At 47.2% G+C, this 18,902-nt stretch overlaps 1 protein-coding gene across 1 annotated transcript in view; it reads left to right on the top strand.

The window, feature by feature from the left end:
* JMJD6 (Bifunctional arginine demethylase and lysyl-hydroxylase PSR) overlaps positions 1-18,902 on the top strand; it is a 198,262-nt gene that overhangs the window by 136,701 nt on the left and 42,659 nt on the right. The window lies entirely within an intron of this gene.

Here is an 18,902-nt window from a genome sequence, read left to right as displayed (position 1 = left end):
GACAAAGCCTGTTAATTGCTCTAAGCGCAGTCGACAAACAAGCGGCTCCACCGTACAGGAGCAAGGAGCGAGCGACACGGCAGGCAGCAATTGTGGGGTTCCCTGACATGACAGCCAATCACGTCGATCGCGACGCAGTGACGACCGGCATTGTTCGGTGGCAATTCCGGTGCGTGAGCGCCTACATGCCTGGGAGAGAGGACACGATACAAGCGCGGCAAGGATATGTTATAAACGCGCGAAAACGCGCAACATTTAAGACTTCTAAGAAGCAGAAATCGTCCGTCAACCAAAGGCCCGTCGCTCATGCCGGACAATGCATGCTGTTATTCTTAGCCAGCACCGCAAGCATCAAATATTCTTTGGCGGGCTGTTCATAGCCTTATCGTAGACGCCACGACGGCCGCATTTCGATGGGGGCGAAATTGGAAGACCCCTGTGTACTTAGGTTTAAGTGCACGTTAAGGAACTCCAGGTGGTCAAAATTCAAACTATACGGCGTGCCTACGGCGTCAAACTACGGCGTGCCTCATAATCAAATCGTGATTTTGGCACGTAAGACCCCATATATATATATATATATATATATATATATATATATATATATATATATATATATATATATATTAGCGAAGACTAGCTTTCAATGGGAGTATCAAATGTACCCAGCGTTGCAAGCCAGGTTCTAGATACAAATACATTAGTGTTGATTAGATTTTACTTAGAATTGTGTAGTTTTCCATGGTTGGTTTCGGATCAGTGCGCTTACATGTAATGTCATTGGCTTTTAACCGAATCTTTACGAAAACCGTGCCAAAATGTATAGGCTGTTCTAATGAGTTCCCGGGGATGCTGCCATATTGAATGGTAATGTGAAAGTTTTGTAACTATAATGTCAACGAATGATACACGCGCTCCGGTCAGAAAATACATTTAGTTGCAATGCAGTGAAATGAGGTTAAAAAGAAATAACATAGCTCCCTCGTATCGGTCCCAGAAGTGTGTGATTGGCTTCATTACGTCTCTGCATACAACAACTTATCACTCACATGAGACATTTTGCGCCGAAAACGCAGAATCATTAAAAGATTCTTTCTGCAGTGTGCTTTACTAAATGTGTGCAGCGTTGTGGAAGCTATGGAAGCAGCGTCAGCCGTTCAAGGATTGAGACGTTCTCTAACTTGCGCAGACTAGCAATGATCCATGATACAATAATCCATGATACAGTGCTAGCGTCTCTTATTCTGGTTCTGTCTCAATCCTTGAATGAGCGATATTTACATCTGACTATTGATCACATGGCATTAAGTACACCGGCTTTCTGTAGCATACCGACATTAAGCGACATTTGGTAAAAGCTAGGTTAAGTTAAGAGGGTGATGGTTTGGGCTACTTGGTTTTTATAAGTTAAGCTCAATTAAGCATCACATAATCACCCAAACTACTCCTAGAATCACAAAAAAATCACTTTTCTCCGAACACTTTCCCTCCGCCTTAAATTATTCCAACTTCCTTCCTTAGCTATGCGACGTTCGCTAAACGTTTGTGGTTGGCCAACGTCTTGGGTCTATTGCTGGCTACCCTGGTTACTCTAAATATATAAAACATCCTAGTTAGGCTTCGCTAGGGCCGGCTATCTCAAGATATTAAATACGTTACTAAAGATAGAACAAATAAGGCGAAAGCAAGAGGAAAATATCAATGAGCACTACACACACGCACGAACAAGTCATATGCACACGTCAGGGCACCAGCGCCGAAAGCACAGTTCACTATCTGGGACGATCACTCATCACATCGAAGTGTAGGAGTCCGCGCAAGCTAGTCGGCGCATGTAAACGCAGGTGTAATATACAATGTACACATTTACACAACTAGCTAATCGCGGGAAGGACAACACGGACGCAATATAAATGCGTTAAAAAATAAGCGCAATGTAGAGCAAACAAAAGATTAGCGTCACTTATAGGCAGTCGATCAAATTAAGTGTCCACGCGATTCTTTACTGGCCGCCGTCACTAGCCAACGTACTGGCTACCGACCATTAAAGGCCCTTTCTTTAATGAGCTGTGAGGAAGATTGCCAACCCAGTCCACGAAAACAGGACACCAACTGCAACTCGCCGCGTTAGCCCATGTAGCTATATGGCGTTACGCTGCTGAGCTCGAGGTCACGGGTTCGAACCCGGCCGTGGCGGCCGCATTCTTTATGTGAGTGGAATACAATAACGCTCGTGTGCCGCACGTGGGGTGCACGTTACTAAAGAACCCCAGGTGGCAAAAACAAAAAAAAATTAATCCGGAGCCCGCTCGCTACGGCGTGCCTCAAAGTGAAATTGTGATTTTGCCACGCGGGAAACCCCAGAATTTTCTAAATAATTTTAACTGCGGGACACTAACCGTAGCTCCCGCAACGGTGCACCGTTTTAGTTAAAGGAAACGCGTGGCTTTACGAACGTAACCGGGCGCGCATAGTCATCGATGAAATTTACAGCCAGCAGTTATCTGTCCCAGGTCAATACGAGGGACAATAGGTGCGGTGTAAAATGTGCCATCGACGCTTTCGTTGCGATTTTATTGGAGCGCTCGTAGTGCTGGCCAATAGTGTCTGTCACGTGTGCGTCGATGGCTGCTAAGCGCTGCTCAGCGACTCTTTTGAGGTCGACGTTTCTCTCGGCGCTCTCCCCGTGCAAACTGCGTGTCGGTGTGCACCGAGAGACGTGGATTCGTTCGTATACTCGTAAATCACGCGTGCTATAAGTTTCCGTTCTCGCTTTTTGTTTTATTGGATCCGTTTCTTGCCGGTTTGTGAGGGAAGTACACACCCGCTATCACCGAAGAAAGAAAGAAAGAAAGAAACAAACAAGAAACAAAGAAAGAAAGAAAGAAAGAAAGAAAGAAGCGACAAAGAAATGTACGCTTTTTGAAGCTATTCACCGAACAATGCTGTTCCAAATACAGTCTGTCAATGTACTTACATTCTAAACAAGACCCCTTTTCCCAGTTTCTACCAACATGGTACAAAGAGAAAATAAAATACAACGTGCACCTCCCCCCTAAACAAATACCTTCCAAGTGGTAGCAAAAATACAAAGAAGCTCGAAAAGAAAGAATGTTGCGTTGTGAGAAAAATAGTGTTTTACGAGCGATAGCCTGCTTCAGGAGCTTCATTCAAGGTAATCGTGGTTTCCGTAAACCCTGCAGAATCATGTATAATAAGTAAACGTTGTGGATCGAAAGCCCACGTCTTGACCACTCGGAAACGCGAACTTTTTTTTTCTTTATTTATACCCGTTCTTCCTCCCCCCTCTCTCTCCTTCTTTCTTTCTTTCTTTCTTTGTCGATTAAGCATTCCACTGTTTTGCAGTGCGAAAGAACCAAAATACGCATGTGCTTACATCAGAAATTTGATCAATTCGCCGGATTAGGTTGCATAAAAACCCAGCTCGTCATTTAAGCGGGAGGGATGGGTAGGAGGTCACGCAAACATCAGTGTTTCACATACTCGTTGGGATCCCGTGGACCACATGCACCTAAAGTCATCATCATATCATTGAGCCTATTGTGTTAGGCGTCACTCGGCAACGGCTGGTGGATTTAGCACAGCCGCAGTAATCATTGCTGGGAATTTTTGTGGTTGACGTCGTCGTTGTTGTTCTCATTGTTGTTGGCGCACACATACGGCGCCGGCTGCTTGTTTCCTCAGGAAAAGATGGCACAGTTAAATGTATAGTTTTGCTGGTTGACTTAGTTTATGATACTGTAAATGTTTCCGGCTTCTATCATATAGTATCGTCCAGGAGGAGTAGAAGAACTGGGTATCGACGTCCCCAAGGCTGGATTGAGCGCTGTATAGCTAGGAGGGACGTCGCATACTGCAGAGTTCCGGGTCAGTACAGAGGCTTTAGTCTAGTCGCCGGCGAGAAAGTTTTAGACATACATACTTCTCAACACACGAAGTCTTCAGAACGGCGGTTCTCGCCGCTGTGTTTTCAGCACCCCGCAAGCCGAGAAGTGCGCTTTCGAAAAGGGCGTAGCTGAAGTCTCTCTTGCGGCGTTTCCTTTTTCTTTCTTTCTTTTTTTCGCCGGCGTCCGCAACACGCGACCACGGAGTCAGCGCGGCGACCTTGCTCCACAACACACGTGCGACCGGTTTTCTGGCTTTGTCTATCTGCTGTCTCACTACTCGGGGACAGAGGCTAAGCAGGACGTGTTACCGAGCACAACGCGCGCGGTGGTTATAACGGTCGTGGTTGCGTGGAATCGAGATCCGAAGACATTTCCTGCACCCGAGGACAGTGGGAATATGTAATTCAAAAAGAACAAAAACGAAAACAAAAAAAGCGGGTCGGGTTTTCGGTGCAGGCGTCAGGGCGCTCCAGGGGCGACTGCCATCGAATCCATATGTATTCACAGCGAGCCTCCTCCGTGATCTGGCCGAAATCTCACCGACGGAGCTGATCACTTGAGGACGTTGCTCGCGTAGGGCACGGTATACCCTCGTGGAACGTGACCTTTCTAAACAAGGAACGCGAAAATAACCTCGACATCGTGTTAAGCGGGAGAACGCCATATATCTACGGAGCCACCGAAAATAGAGCTACAGCTCACGCCTTCGTATTTCTCATAAAAGAACCTGCGTTCCCTCTGTAGCGCTTGAGGCTGCCTATTATGTCGTGGCACAAACGGAAGGCATGATTAAACCTGAAGCTTGCGCGGCGCAACATTCTAGAGGACAGGCCGCGGGCCGCCGAACGCCGCGTTTTTATTCATTGGCTTCTTTTGTACTCGGAACAAAATAATGCAACATCGTCTTGCATGTTACGGATATCCGATTAGAGTAGATAATTCTAGGAAAATGGGAGAGAAATCGGAGATGATCGTCATTTTTTCTTTTTTAATTCGCGCGCGATAACTTATATTTTCGATGTTTTGTGATTTTTCAAATATTGCCGACAAAACGAAAAAAATAACTATACGTAAAGGGTCTAAATACAATTTGCTGCGAATTTAGAATGTATGAAAGTGTGCACAGAAAATGTTCAAAAGAAACTCATGAAGACAAAAAAAGAAATTACCAAGAAAGGCCCAAGGAACGTTTGCTAATTCGTGTGTGGGCTTGCGCAGTTCCCATTAACAAATTTGTGTGACGTAGTTACTAAAAGTGGGGAAATAGAAAACCTTTTTATCTTTTTTAGTCTCGAATTCGGAACATCGCGCAAGCTGCGCAAGCCGCATTTTCCGCTTTGTCTCGGTTAAGATTTTTTTCATGTTGAAACTAGGGTATGCGCTGAGACAAACGCTCGGCTCCGATATGTGGAGGGATTTCGCTATCTGAAAAAAAAAAATGTATACTGGGTCCCCCTTCAGGCTGTCCTTCCTGAAAACACAGACGGACACCGTTTTCGGGGCAGAGCGCATACGCCAAACAAAACATTCGAGTGAAAAAAAAAAAAAAGAAACAGCAACGTCAAAATGAACAGCCGACCTGCTTATCTCTCCTCATTTGTGTCACTAACATTGCAGCCATTAGGCAAAATAAATGTGTACACACGTGCGCGGTCTCTATTTGTTTGTTTGTTTGTTTGCTTTCCCCTTCTTCATTGGCCTTTGTACCAACTGAGCAGGAGCGGGTTACCTCGAAATGCTGATGATACTTCGCCGAAAGCGCGCTTGTCTAGTCGCCCGCGTGACGCACCACTGCTCGCGAAAAGGCCCTAATCGTCCTTGTGCAACTTTTCGCGGAGCGGTCGCCGTGGCGCGCGGTCATCCCTTGATTGCCGTCAGAGAGACGAGCGCTCACGTGCGAGCGACTCGGCGCAATCCTCCTTCAGTGTGTCAGTGTTGCCTGTCACTGCACCATTGATGCGTGCGTGTGTGCGTGTCCGTGTTCTTTAACTGCACAGGTGGTGAGCGTTTGTGTGACTGCCTGTGCTTGCTTGCCTGCCGTGCTATCTTTCTTTTTTCTCTTTCTTTTCTTTTTTTCGTAACGTTTTTATTTGCACAAGAAAGTGATTCAAGTACCTTAAACGCTAGAAACACCTACGCAAAGCCCCGACGGGATTGCTGTACCTCGGCGTGTAAGTTCGCGAGCGCTGCTGCTTTGTTCGTGTGCGTGTGTGTGTGCGTGCGCGTTGCCAACACCAGCGCGGCGTCTCTCTGAGCAATGTGTCGCCGGCCGTTTGATGGCACGCACAATAAACGGCCGCGCCGCCGTGAAGTTAAGGACCCGTAAAACACTCCGCGGTGTCGCTGTCGACGTGAAAACTGTCCCGCATCAGTTGCAGTTGCGACCGGTATGTGTTGTAAGCGCGAGCAATCAGCGCGCAGTCGTTGGCAACCGGGCGATGTGGACACCGTGTGCGTGTGACGGCTTCTCTTCACCGGCGAAGCGCAGTTGACGCGAACGCTCAGCGCGGACGCCTGCACTCGTGTTATAAACGTCGATACTCGTAGTTTTACTTTTTCTTTTCTCCGATGCTTTTCTTGTTTTCGGTTGGCGATGCTGGAAAGGAGAAGCTTTTATTCTTATTTGTATTTCTTTTTTTTTTTTCTAATCTGGAGGTACTCTGCGGACTGAACTATACTACTCGTGATGAATTGGCGTCTTATTAATTGACGCAGCCTTCAGGCGGAAATTGTTCTTAATAAGTGGCTTCAATAGTCCGAGCCCAAGAAAGCGCTCTGCCGCTATAAACAGTGTTCCTCGATGAATATTGATGTATGTACACCAGGGTGTCTCTTTAGAGATATGCAGTCGCTTCGCTATTATTTGAAAACGCGGCAGCCGTTATATTACTATTAGTTACATGCGTCGTTCATACAGGTGTGCAATGTTTTTTTTACGTCAAGCACTGACTGAATATGCACGCGAATGGTATAGTTATATTAGCTTTGGTGTGGAAGCATAAAAGATAAATAGGGAAGCGGTTTGAAGGTAGACTCATTAATTGTGCTCATGGTCGCATGCATGCCTGTCAACTCTCCCGAATTTCCCGCGAAGTTTACGAATTTGGGTTCTTTTTACTATTTTAGCAAATCTGCGTCATCTATTACGAAAAATAAATCCTGTTCGCGAAAACAGCTTACCACGTCGGTCTCCGAACCTTCCTTTGGAAGCCTTCTGTTGATGTATCGACGCAATACGGGTAATTGCTTCGGGACAGTTTACACAGACAAGTTGCTGAGGCAGTAGAAACTTCCGCAACAGAAGAATCACTGAAGAAGTCACTGCGATGCGAAAACAATGTGTTGCTTCTCAGTCTTTGGTATTCCAAGTTTACTGCTGTTTATAACGAGTTACATCCTCGTTAAAAGAGTGCGTATGTATTCCTAAAAAAAGAAGGCCTCGTATCGGTGCAAGCTTTAGAGAAAAATACGTGCTATCACCGGCATATGTGGTGGTGCGATACCGGCCACCGGCGCGGGATGGAAAGCAGGGGAGAAAGGGAGAGGAAGCTTCGCTTTAAAACGGACCTCATATTCGCAATAAGCACATGAGATTACATACATGCACAAGCTTACCGCGTTATTTCTCGAAGAATAAAGATTTCTTTAATTGTTTGGTCTAAGACTCGCATCATCCCCCTTAAGGAAATACAATAACGTAAACGATAAAGAGACTGGTAGTAGAACAGCTTGCCAGCATATGCAGAAGGAGCTGTCGAAGACCTGAGGCTGCGCGCCATGTGACCGTACGAACAAAAGTTCGTTCCCGAATTATGGCTAGAGCATAGGAAAAACAAGTGGACCAGCGTCTTCGTTCTCTTAGGTCTGCAGCACGCGGAAGAGAATGTGTAGGGACCCGCCCGAAGACATTACCGTGTCTCATCGCCCAGACATATAACCGACTTCCAACCAGGCTATGCGTTCCAGTCATTACGTGCCGAGGCGTACGCAATGGCGAACCGTATGTAGTCTGCAATCTGTTCTTTAATCAGCCGTATACTGTTCCGCTTGTTGCCCGTAGAGTCCCGCACAATAGGCGCATCTTGGATGTGAACGGCCTAATGGCACCGATCGAAGAATCCACCGCGCCACACTTCGATCACGGTGGCCGATACGAATCGGGGCAATGAAGGGGAACGCCTCGCGAACGATTCTTCAACGGAGAAGAGTCTCGTGGCTACGCCTTCCGACAGCTATGCGCTCCAGTCAAAATCTGTGACGGTACATTACGTCATCGCTGGCAGACATGTGTCAGTCGTCGTGGTGGTACCGTTGATTGCACTGTAAGTTGAGATTGTCCCGATATTGATCATCCAGCGCGCAGTTTCTGTTTTGACGTGCTTCGATTCCGAAATCGAAAATCACTACTCTTTTAAACCGTCTACCTCCACTGATGACGTAGAAATTCCAAAACGAACGCTCTCTCTCTCTCTCTCTCTCTCTCTCTCTCTCTCTCTCTCTCTCTCTCTCTCTCTCTCTGACTCTCTCTCTCTCTCTCTCTCTCTCTCTCTCTCTCTCTCTCTCTCTGTGTGTGTGTGTGTGTGTCTGTGTCTTAGCGTTATTTTTATCTTTCTTTTTTTTCCTTTTTTCTTTTTACCTTCTTTTAGCTTTTGTTTGTTTTAGAGTGCGTCGCTAAAATTTCGTTAACAATAACGCGTACAACCTTGCGGCGAGAGTGAAGGAAAAGATGCATTGTGATCACATACTCGAGGTCAAGAAGCGAACCTACGGCCACCAAACAGCACGAACGTGGTGAACTCTGGATGCCTGATTTGGTTGCTCCAGGTGATCACTTTCCATTTCACATGATTAACTCTTCTGTGCATTTAGCACGTCTGCGGGCGTAACTGAAACTGTAATTTCTATATTGAAGCGCTTTTATTTGTGAAACCCTAGAGTTTGTTGACGCCACTAAGCGCTCGAAGTCAGTGCGCAGCACCAGGTGCCAGTTTGTCAATTGATGCTATAGTAGCCGTACGTACTTTTCTGCAAAAGGATGGACACGACGAGCGTTTGCGAGACTAGGGATTCCCTGTAGCCTGTAACGCACCTTTACCGGTCCTACGCTGTGCAGTTCAAGAACTAAAGCTCTGCTCACCACAGCATTACGGACAGACGGATTCACTTGGATACCCACTACAAGTCATAGCCAGCCAGTTTCTGACGAAGACTGCGTCGGACAAGGAATAATTGATATTTTAGGCGCAGTTCTGGTTGCCTTGCGGTGGCTTGTGAAAAGGCGAATAAGTTACACGACGGTGTGACAGCCAGAGGTGTGGAATGGTAACTCCGGAGTTGGCATGATTCTGGAATAATTTGTCATTTCGAACATTCAGAGTGGAATGGGAATGGGAACCCGAGATTCCGGAATGGAGGTCTAATGGAGTGAACACATAGTCCTGAGTGCTAAATGTTAATTTCATGCGAGACTGGAATACCGGTAAGTTTGCCAGTAAGGCTATGTAGATAATACTTCGCCAATTTAGTACAAGGAAGGAAGGAAAAAAGTGGAAAAGGAAGGCAGGGAGGTTAACCAGTTTAGCCTAACCGGTTTGCTACCCTACACATGAGAGCGGGAGTAAAGTAAAGAGAAAAGCAGGAACAAGGATACACTGCAGGCACACTATTAATTCAAGGAAGAGAAAAGAAAGCTCCCGAAAAAGAATAGTGGTCCCAGTTCTTTTCCCTTACTGCATGAACCGTGTGAGTGCGAAAACATTGAAAAAAGAAACACGTGACGAACGGGAAGCCAAGTCAGTTGCTTCTGTGAAAGAGAGGACGACGAGATGAGCTCGTTAGAACAGCCGCTTACCTAAAAGAAGAAACTGGGAAGACTGTAACGACGTGTCATAAGCAGTCGCTTCCACGCCACCCTGGAGCTCGCACCTACCAAGGTCGTTCACACCAGTGAACGACTGTAAAAGGGCCGGACCTACTGCGGTAACCCGACTACAGACATCCGTGTCGAACTTCGTCATTGTGTGCGCAGTTGCAGGGACGTTTCCGAAGCTTACAGGAATAAAACGGATACAGATTTGCACATCCCGGTGTACACACCCGTCGACTGGCGCAAGTGTAAACGTACACTGACGGTATTGCTCTGGGCGCGCCAACTTTTACAGCAGCTGTCCAGTCGTTCCAGCCGCGCAGTCTTGTTTTCAGAAAAGGTCCCGCGGAAATCCGGTATTACGTTGTCAGTGACGCTGCGGTGCGTCGTATTGCCTTTTATCTATCTGCGAATATGGTGGTGTGGCGTGTCGTCATCGCCTAGAGTTCATCTATACACACTTTGCACCTGCCAGAGGGCGTCACGACGCTCTCGTTTATCACCTCAGCGTCACCGACACCAGCCGTTTAGGGATGTGCACAAAATGAGGCGGCCTTCCGAACAACAAAGACGCTCATTTCATCGTTCGTCTGAGTGTTATGCACCTTATTGCGGCTCGAGGTGGCGTTAGGGCAAGGAATGCGCCAAGCCCATCGACGAATACGTCCAGTAGTAGGAATGAAGGAAAAAGGGTTTATTCGACATTATACGGCTCCATGGAGTTACGGAAGCGCACTCCATGCGGGAGCAAGTTAAACGTCCGAGTTCACATCAGGACACGTCGACCCCTCTGCACAAAAAAGAATCCGCTTTTAATACCGTCGTCTTCCCTAGGCGACTCGACTATGGAATCTAATGACTATATCGCAGCCGATCACAATCGTCGAATCGGTTGTGATACCACGCCCATGCTATCGCAACGCTCCGCAGTATCCCCGTCACCGAGGCATCCCCCCTCCCATTCCCCCCTCCGATAGCATGGGATATGTGGAAGGATAGCACCCTGGTAATCCAAGGTCGGTGCCGTTCTTCAGTAGCATTTGACGTCGGCCCTTCTCATCATTAGTTCAAGCTGTCAAGTAGTGTGTGTGTGTGGGGGGGGGTCTTTTGTGGACCCGTCGGCAGTCGGTGTCAACGCTGCGTTGACTTCTTGGTAGGCGCTGATGGATCGGTGGAGGTTGCCTCGTTGCAAACGTCTAATGAACGCCTTGGGCCGTGTTCAGACGTAACAACCTATAGCTTTGCAGAGCTGAAGTTCGTTAATTTTCTCTTTTATTATTTCGATCGCAAGAATACCGAGTCGTGCGGAAGTTGTGCACTTGGACATATTCAGCTCACCAGCCCTCTTGAGTAATAAGTGAGTGGAGATGTCACGGCGATCGTTTATAGCTTCCCTCCCATTTTGTTTCCACCGCTCGGTAGGCTCGCGGTTGACATCGAAAAAAAGGCGAAGTCTTCTTGGGCACATTAGTATGCAATGCAGTTTGTTGTTTAGACTGCACTACCCTCGGGATCGGCACACATTTATATTGTGCACCGTCTGCGGGATTGGCCCAAATATTTCGTTGAGTAAAGCCACACTTCCGGTTCCGGTTTCAGGCTCGCGGAGTTTGAACGAGCGCATCTGGGCTTCAGTTCGGCTTTTTCGCGCTAATTACGCGTTGTTGCTGCTCCATGCATAGCCTTACGCTAACTTGGTGCACCTTTTTCATTACGAGCTGTATTTCGATGCCTTTTCGGCTGTCCTCCTTTCACTACAGCAGGCCTCACATCGCCTTATTTTGGCTAAAGTGGTCACAAAGTGGCAACCAGATACTCAGATTCCACGAACCCCAAATAGATATGAAGCCGCCACAGAAGACGTTGTCTTCCAAAAACGTTTGCGCAATGGCTGCCGTCGACTTGGCAGCGACCACAGTTGGTTGGCTATAGCAATTACGAAACTACTCACAGGGGAACATTTTCGTGCGGCTAGTTGCTTCATACTTGAACGCTTTAGACTATTGAGCAAGAGCACCAATACAGGAGTTCCGCACTTCGTCCTGTAGTGTTGCGTGTCTCTTAGTCATCGTGATTTTGCAAAGCAGCTTTGCCCACAGCATTGTAGCGACGTTTGTGGAGCGTTTGTTGAACGTGGACGTAATGTGAAAAAGAGATGCGTCGGGCAAGACTGGGAAGCTGTTTGAATGTTATATTAAGGAGGCACTGCAATATCGGCAAAACTGCTATATTGGATAATCTTGCACTTCACTGCTGCATGCGAGTGTGGTTGCGCATCTTCCTTTCATGAACATACGCTGGTGAAGAAGCATCCGGATGAGCTAACCAGAGAGACATAAGAAGATATTAAAATAGAACGGTGCAAAGACTGAATGTGTCAGTAAACCTTCAAAGTTCCGCTCTGGAAAAGAAACCTTTACAGAGCATTGTTAATTGTAGATCGCGATAATGAAGCCTCGTAATCGTTATATAAATAGGCCGATCTTCGAATAAAGATTTAGTTGAAAGTCAGCGCTGAATGTACTTACAGTGCGTTTGTGTGTCACCTTGTCCCGTTGTCGCGTGCTGCATGTTATTCGCCGACTTTCAAGATTTCTCAAACTGGTACGATGACTGGTCTAAATTAGGAACGTTGGAAATTCTAACCTCTACAACAAGAAAGCCAGGAAAATACGCACTGCCAGCTGTCGGTGGCGATATCATGTGTTTCATATCGATACCTATGGCCGAGCTACAGCGCTGTACTATTCTGTATACTTATTGCCCTTCGGGGCAGGCGGCCTCGTTGTAGGATCCCAAAAGCTGCATGCTTCACATGAAATATCATTGCTTAAAAGCGATGCTTTGCAAGGAAACGTGTTCGCTTCGGCCATTTGGTCGGGATCCATAACATAAATTTCAATAGATTAAGCGCCAAAAGTGACGGCACACAAGAAGAAATACAAGACAAGGCGCTACTTGCAACTGTATGGTTGCAACTTGCAACCATAACATAAACTTCTGACACGAATTTTCAAGCCGACGTCATCTCGCGAACCACTTTACAAGTATTTGTTCAAGCCTTCCACGAGCGTATCAGAATTGTATATATGCTAAAGCATGATTTTATTTTTGTATGTTAAATATTTTGCAGCCTTTAAAAGTTTAAAAGCTGCACGTCAGTGTGATGGCTTACGGAAAGGTGAAAAACAGCATGACGTTGCGCATGTTTCTGCAACGCATATTTTACGTGCCAGCGTCACAAGCGACCAGCGTTGCGCTGTGCCGCCGCGGGCCTTGTACTAGAGGTCACATGACTGAAAGCTTCGGGTCACCCCTGTCACCCCGCGCTTAACTACGTCGCGATGCATTGAATGCACTGTAGCGCATGTGAGTATTCTATTTCCTCACCGTGCAAGTGGTGTGTAGCTGCAATTTCGTGTTCTAAAAGGTGTAGCGGAAGATTGGGCTTGTCGTTATTATACACTGCTGTGACTAAAGTGGAAACATAACGTACCGGACCGGATTACAGGGCGCTGGATGGGTGATGTTCGATACTGGTTTATTTATTTGTTAATTAAAGTGCCATGTATGCATGTACGCATGCGTTCGCGTATTTGTATGTATGTATGTATGTATGTATGTATGTATGTATGTATGTATGTATGTATGTATGTATGTGTGTATGTATGTATGTGTGTCTGTGTGTATGTGTGTGTGTATGTATGTATGTATGTATGTATGTATGTATGTATGTATGTATGTATGTATGTATGTATGTATGTATGTATGTATGTATGTATGTATGTATATTACGCGTCTGTGTGTTTTATTTAGTCACAATACACTCACAACAGCTTCCAAAATGAAGGATAAGTAAAACGGGCTTCTCCTTACAAAGCCTGTTATTGTGGAGAAGCCAGATTTGACGAAGCTATGCAGGCACGTACAAAGGCAGCTTTTGAGGCGTCCGGCGAGCGCTATGTACAATCATATGCAAAGGAAAGGATAACACATAGAATACCAGGATTCTGTCAAAATGGTAGCAAGCACTTTGCTGTCGTTTACAGGAGCACGCGTTTTAGTAACTGCTTTAGGAGCTGTCAGTACATGTTGGGCGCGGTTATGGTACGCATTACGAAACGACCATCGCGTTCTCATTGTCATTATTAGGCTTCAGTAGCACTTAAGTTCGAGACAGCTTTTCGATTAAGTACAAGGCTACTCTCGGACGGACTACAAAGTACTACTAATAATAAATTATGGGCTTTTCTTTCTTGCCAAAACCACGATAAGATTATGAGACACGCCGTAGTGGGGGACTTGAGAATAATTGTGACCACCTGGCGTTCATTGCACGGTATACAGGCGTTCTTGCATTTCGCCCCCATCGATATGCGGCCGCCGCGGCCGGGATTTGATCCCGCGACCTTGGGCGTAGCAGCGCAACGACGAAGGCACTGCGCCACCACTATGGGTAGCGCCAAAGTACGTGAGACCGCGTTTCCTACAGTTGCCGTATAAAGAGGCGCAAATTAACATATATGTTAATTCATATAATCTTATAGCGATAGCGTATTTATCTACATAGAGCTAGAGGAAGCGTTCGGTAGAAAAGAGGTTGAAATCATCAAACCTTATCCTCTGCGTGCACTGCAGCGTTGTGCGTGACATGGCTGTCGGTCACGCAGCCGTGATAGAGCGTCAATAGGGAGTTTTAGGTTTTGCTTACTCCAACGGGGTTCGGGCACACAAAAGTTAAATTTTTAACACAAATTAAACACAAAGGGACCTTAACACAAAGGGACCTTTGCGTGCGCAAAGCGCCACGGCCGCCTTGCGCTATTTGGTACTCCTTTGGGATTCTTTTGCATACTTCCTTGCGATCTTTTCTGAGACCGAAGGTTTGCGACAGAAACATTGCGTAGGTAATATCTAAACCTCCCTAATGACGTGCGCAACGTAAACGTTGTCGACGGCCTCGAATGTACGATGTACGCCGGCGAAATTACAATTTGTATTTTGCCCTTATAGGCAGCCACGATAAAGCAGCCCAACAAGATCGGCGTCACTGACACGCTCTTTAGGTCCGCATGGGCTACAATCCTGGCCTGCATATCGACTGTCGTAGCTATAACATGCTATCTATACTTCGAGGAATACCATCGTTGCAAGATCGCACTATATTCTCATCTCACTTATCATTGAGGATGTCTTGCCTTTTATACTTTTGTCTCACTTCACACAGAGAGCGCAGGGCTTACAGAATGAAGCACGACAGGCAATCCTAAACTATAGAACACACAATAAGCGCTACTACTAAAAAGTGCGACGTCACGCCGCTGCGCGTAACATCGCTAAAGTGGCCTGAACTCTGATCGAAGCACAACCAAAAATACGCTCATGTAACACGAAACTGGAGACAGCAAAAACAAAAGTGCGCGTATTACTTAGGCCCAAACTGACGCGCATCATTCCGTGCAACAAGAACGCCCCTTTGAAAAAGGAACTCTGGTGCTTTAGTGATATGCTCGAATATCATTCGATTAACCTGTTTTCATTCTTCACCCGCGTGGTAGATGTAGACTGGAACAATATATATTGTTATAAATTTACTGATACTAATAAATAACGCTATTAATAAATTGACCAACGGTACTAGTAAATGAAATTACACCTGAAGTTCTCGAGGCTGTCGAGAGTTCCCCTGCCCGATTCGCCGAGATCTGTGGCGCTAGAGGTGCAGCATTCGTTGGCGAGCAAGTTTTTGTCAAACTGCCGCTTGCACTCGACAAGCTTACTACAAAAGTTGCTCGTTTGCCTTGCCTTCTTCATAACGGCCCAGGCTGCTGAACTAAATAATGAAAAGAAAGGAAAGGGGCCGCTGCCCACGTGAGCACACAAACTGGCCAGGAGCACGCAATGACGGCATTTGACGGACAAATGCGGTATACGCGCGGCGGAGGCGGAAGCCGGTCACTTCCCATAGCCGGGGTTTCAATGCATGGAGGGCGAGGTAGCCGCTTTTAGTACACGCCTCGGCTGCTACGATCGGAGCGCGAGATAGCATAGACGCCGGCGCGGACATCGCTCCTGCGCACAAAGGCCCTCTCTCGCGCACAATGCGTGGCCGAGTCGTTGCCGTTTTGGGAGTAAGGCACGCTGCTCGGTATACGAGGCCCCCGCTCCGCTGTCGTGGGGCGCGCCGCAGTCCAACGCGCACCCGAAGATGGCGTTTGGACGCTATCGCCCGCTCGGCGAAAGACACCCTTCCGACATCTATACGAAGGCGCCGCGCCCAGAGGCCGCGGCTAACTTTCCAGGAGGGTTTCTCCGCGCCACTTTTCTGTGTTTTTGCCGTGCTTTCTGCATTGCAGCTATCGATCGGGGCGTTGCCGTGCGGTTAGGTGCACTAGGTGTTCGGAGTTGCCACACGGAATAAGCGATACTTTTGGGTATTTCTATCTTGACAATTTTTTAAATGCGTAAGAGTATCTGTGCCTACCGAACGAAGAAACAGGCCCGTCCGTCCGTCACGTAAGACGATCGCTTTCAAAATAGGTCCCGTAGCGGCGAGCGATTTTACCCTTCGTGCTGCGTCTCGCTTCAGCGCTAACTCAGCGGACACCGCGCACACGAAGCTATCAGCATTTGGCGGGCTTCGTCCCCATCGCAGATCGCTTTCAATATAGGGCCTGCGCGGCAGCGCCATTCGCAGCCGCCGCCGAAGTGCGGTTGATAGTGGTTGTACGCGGATGGATAATTCGCCAAAGAGCGAAACGCCTTATAATAATCGGTGTGTCATCAGCGCACCTGGAGCTGCCGCCTGCAGTATTTTACTTGCGTCATCAATTCACCTTGCGCCGCCATCCGCAGCAGTTCGTGTCGCCGCAGCGCCGTCGTTTATACTGGTCGGATCAAGTTCCATAACATTGATAATGACACCGGGCTGCGTGGAGATGAGCTAGTGGCACAATACTCACGCATACTTACGCTGGGTGTTCACGAGCCGTATATAAAAATACTGAAAGATATCTGTAGTGGCTCCACAGCCACCGTAGTCCTCCATAAAGAAAGCAACAAAATCCCACTAAAGAAGGGCGTCAGGCAGGGAGATACGATCTCTCCAATGCTGTTCACAGCGTGTTTACAGGAGGTAATCTGAGACCTGGATTGGGGAGAATTGGGGATAAGAGTTAATGAAGAATGCCTTAGTAACTTGCGATTCGCTGACGATATTGCCTTGTTTAGTAACTCAGGGAACCAATTGCAATGCATGCTCACTGACCTGCACAGGCAAAGCATAAGGGTGGGTCTAAAAATTAATCTGCAGAAAACTAAAATAATGTTTAACAGTCTCAGAAGAGAACAGCAGTTTACGATAGGTAGCGAGGCACTGAAAGTGGTAAGGGAATAGATCTACTTAGGGCAGGTAGTGACCACGGATACGGATCATGAGACTGAAATAATCAGAAGAACAAGATTGAGCTGGGGTGCGTTTGGCAGGCATTCTCAGGTCATGAACAGCAGGTTGCCATTATCCCTCAAGAGAAAAGTGTATAACAGCTGTGTCTTACCACTACTCACCTACGGGGCAGAAACCTGGAGGCTTACGAAAAGGGTTCTACTTAAATTGAGGACGACGCAACGAGCTATGGAAAGAAGAATGATGGGTGTAACGTTAAGGGATAAGAAGAGAGCAGATTGGGTGAGGGAACAAACGCGAGTTAATGACATCTCAGTTGAAATAACGAAAAAGAAATGGGCATGGGCAGGGCATGTAATGAGGAGGGAAGATAACCGATGGTCATTAAGGGTTGCGGACTGGATTCCAAGAGAAGGGAAGCGTAGCAGGGGTCGGAAGAAAGTTAGGGGGACGGATGAGATTAAGAAGTTTGCAGGGACAACATGGCCACAATTAGCACATGACCTGGGTAGTTGGAGAAGTATGGAAGAGGACTTTGCCCTGCAGTGGGCGTAGTCAGGCTGATGATGATGATGACTTAGACAATTCCCAGAGGAGTTTCTACGTGATTTCTTTTTCTGAAGGGTAGGGTATATCTACTAGCAGTTTCCTTTTCATTCTTTCCTCGTAAAAAAAAAAAAATGGGGGGGGGGGGGGGAGGAAGCGAACAAGAACTAGCAGGACATTAACAAGCTGTAATTTTTACTGCGATAGCTAGACAGGTTAGTGGTCGTCTTCGAGGCCTCGGATAAAATACACATGAGCAAAGCACTCTAGCCCCCTTATCCCTAATCTTTTTCTTTCCATTTTAGTTCCTATATAAATATTCATTTTATGACGGGTATATAAGCGTCGCAGGCATTGCCACTGAATATATTGCAGCGTCCATATACTACGGAGACAGCTGTCATTTTCACGCCGCTGTCCGGGCTGTCGGCGCGCTGATCAGGGAAGCACTCGCGAAAGCCACGTTGTGTTTTTATTTCTTTTATTTTTTATTTTTTTGCGATAGCAATCATACGGACGCTCGGGGCATATTCACGCCGTCGGCGGCGCATGCGCAGCTAGCGCGCGTACGGTTAGAAGGGTCTCCAGAGCCTGGAGAGCGTTTAGCTGCAAAAACGACGAAGCGAAGCGGACGCGCGCCGTCTGCTATGCTACGCTCAATCGCCTCGGTGGCGGAGCAAGTGTACCGTTCTGCCTTCCGCTGCTGTCATGAACGTCGTGCGGATGCATACCATAAGCACACTGGCGTTCTCGCTAAGCCGATGCGCGTATGCTCTAGTCTGTGCCCAGGAAACCTCAAGTATAACATCTGATATTTCACTGAACGTAGACTAAGAGCAATGGTCTCATCTCGCGCACCACCGAGGTGCGATTTCTGCAACGTCACCTGACGGCACTCCTCAACGCGACGGCGTTTCGAGACGCCTGCTAGCTGCCCAGGCACTGTTCCTTCTGCAGAGCAGGAATTGCCTTAATTGCATGCTGTGTCGCGCCAACATGTCGAGCAGTTATATGGTATAGTCAGTACACCGTCCGAGCAGTTCAAGTGCAACGCTAGTAGACCTTGCTATCGCCGTCAGTGCTTCGCCCTTCAGGTGAAACTGCCAATTTTTCACATCGTTGATTGAACGAAGTTACGACGCCACGAAACAAGTCTTTGTGCACGCAAATGAGAGAT

The sequence above is a fragment of the Dermacentor andersoni genome, chromosome 11, assembly GCF_023375885.2.
Source record: "Dermacentor andersoni chromosome 11, qqDerAnde1_hic_scaffold, whole genome shotgun sequence".
Taxonomy (NCBI): domain Eukaryota; kingdom Metazoa; phylum Arthropoda; class Arachnida; order Ixodida; family Ixodidae; genus Dermacentor; species Dermacentor andersoni.
The sequence above is the reverse complement of the archived record's forward strand: the minus strand, read 5'-3'. Positions and strand labels throughout refer to the sequence as shown.